Raw genomic sequence first — 2,698 nt, 5'->3', positions numbered from 1 at the left:
GCAATTTTCTTTATTAAATCAACTAGACCATGAAATGTATTTGAAATGCAATATTAAATGTCTCCATGGCTTGAAGGACCCAACAACCCTAGCGATTTCTCTGTGCCATTTATCATCCCTAAAAATATCCAGGCATGCCTGCATCATGCACGTTCCCTATCTCCCTTCCCTTCCCTTCAAACTCGACACCCAAGTCGTCTGATTCCTCTTCCGTAAAATACAAAGTTTTCCAGCAGAGGACATTACCTGATATCCCTCGTGGCTGTCCTTCATGCAACAGTTATTTTTTCCATGTTTTTTTTAATGGTAATGCCTGGAGAGTTAGACATTTCAAGGAGAATCTGGCCGATTGAGCCATCAGGCAATCTCATTGACCCCTGAGGAGGAGCAGACTGAAAACCAAAAACCAAACTCTCTGTCATTGGGCTGATGCTGACTCACAGAGACCCTAAAGGACCAGAGGACCAGGTGGAACTGCCTTGGCGGGTTTCCGAGACTGTACCTCTTTACAGGAGTAGAGCGCCCCCTCTTTCTCCCGCAGGGGGACTGGTGCCATTGAACTGCTGCCCTTGCATTAGCAGCTCAACTTTGGTTGTGAGGAAATGCAAAATGAAATGAAAAATTTCTTGAAAAAATATGGCAACCAAACATGTCAACCCTGTGAAATATGACTACAGATACCATCAGAGGAAAACTACATAATACCTACATCCATCCAAATGTAAAAATAGAAATAGCTAAATCAGATGCTACAAAGAACGACAAAATAAGCCAAAGATAGATTACATACAGAAAATGGTAGGCAAAAACCCCAGTGCTGGCTCTCTGCTCCTCCTCGTGCGACACGCAGCAGCCTCTGCCATTCCCATCAGTCCCAGCCGCATCCCGGAAGCACAATGGAGAAGGTCGGAGTGAACGGATTCGGCCGCATTGGGCGCCTGGTCACCAGGGCTGCTCTCCAGTCTGACAGAGTGGAGATTGTTGCCATCGATGACCCCTTCATTAATCTGCACTACGTGGTCTGCATGTTCCAGTATAATTCCACCCACGGCAAGTTCAATGGCACTGTCAGGCTGAGGATGGGAAGCTTATGGTCAATGGGAAGGCCATCTCCATCTTCCAGGAGCCAGATCCCGCCCACATCAAGTGGGGGGAGGCTGGTGCTGAGTATGTCGTGGAGTCCACTGGTGTTTTCACCGCCATGGAGAATGCCAGGGCTCACTTGAAGGGCGGTATCAAAAGGGTGATCATCTCTGCCCCTTCTGCCGATGCCCCCATGTTTGTGATGGGCGTGAACCACGGGAAGTACGACAACTCCCTCAAGATGGTCAGCAATGCCTCCTGCACCACCAACTGCTTGGAGCCCCAGCCAAGGTCATCCATGACAATTCTGGCATCGTGGAAGGACTCATGACCAAAGTTCATGCCATCACCGCCACCCAGAAGACCGTGGACGGCCCCTTTGGGAAACTCTGGCGTGATGGCCGTGTGGCTGCTCAGAACATCATCCCTGCATCTACTGGCACTGCCAACGCTGTGGGGCAAGGTTATTCCGGATATGAATGGGAAACTGACTGGCATGGCCTTCTGTGTCCCCACTCCAAGTGTGTCTGTCGTGGATCTCACCTGCCATCTGGAGAAAGCTGCCAAGTACCATGACATCAAGAAGATGGTGAAGCAGGTGGCCAATGGTCCCCTAAAGGGCATCCTGGGCTACACTGAGAGCCAGGTTGTCTCCTGTCTTCAACAGTGACCCCACTCTTCCTCCATTGATTCTGGGGCTGGCATTGCCCTCCACGGCCACTCTGTCAAGCTCATTTCCTGGTATCACAATGGATTTGGCTACAGCAACAGGGTGGTGGACCTCATGGTCCACATGACCTCCAAGGAGTAAGAGCCCCCTGGACCAGCAGCCCCAGCAACTGCACTGGAGGAAGAGAGGCCCTCAGTGCTGGGGAGCCTTTGCCCCCAATTCAATCCCTTAACATACTGAGAATATAACATCGGAACCCCCTGAAGGAAGGGGAGGGGCTTAGAGAGCCCGACCTTGTTATGCACCATCAATAAAGTCCACTGCACCCAGCAAAAACCAAAAAACACAGTGCTTTCTAAAAAGAAGAAAAGACAAACAAAATACCAGCCAGTCTATGGAATGAAGGAAGAAAGATCAAAGAGATACAATGAGTACTGCCCAGGCGCCGGGGAGCTAAGCATGCAAACACAGGAAAGTTTAAAAAATGAGTCAGTTTTATACAATGGACGATAAGTAAATGTGAAAAGAAGTCAAATGGATAATTCATCATTCAATGAAATCTTTCCAATTTAGTTGTAGTAGAGCCAAATTCAACACAGACCAATTATCCTAGAATAGAAAACTTCCTTAAATAACTTATTTTCCCCATGAAAAGTATAAGGTCCACACAGAATTTCACAGAGAAATTCATCCAAATCTTGAAAGATCACTCAATTTCAGTGCAACTTACACTACTTTGGAAATCCCTGTTTTAAAAACTGTGTTCTACTGTCACTTTTTCGTAGTGATTTTAACATCGGTCCAAACCTGACAACTGTATTTCGGGGGGTTGGGGAGCCAAAATCAATGGACCAAGCTCAGTTCTGAATAATGATGTAAGAATCTTATGACCCCAACCTTACCTTACCATGGATGTCAGCAAATGAAACTCCTCGCATTTGCTTG

General features: G+C 47.4%; 1 pseudogene; it reads left to right on the top strand.

The window, feature by feature from the left end:
- Window positions 1-896: 896 nt before the first annotated feature.
- Window positions 897-1,894, top strand: LOC142460812 (glyceraldehyde-3-phosphate dehydrogenase pseudogene; annotated as a pseudogene).
- Window positions 1,895-2,698: the final 804 nt, after the last annotated feature.

The sequence above is a fragment of the Tenrec ecaudatus genome, chromosome 11, assembly GCF_050624435.1.
Source record: "Tenrec ecaudatus isolate mTenEca1 chromosome 11, mTenEca1.hap1, whole genome shotgun sequence".
NCBI lineage: Eukaryota > Metazoa > Chordata > Mammalia > Afrosoricida > Tenrecidae > Tenrec > Tenrec ecaudatus.
This window is presented reverse-complemented; position numbering and strand designations above follow the sequence as displayed.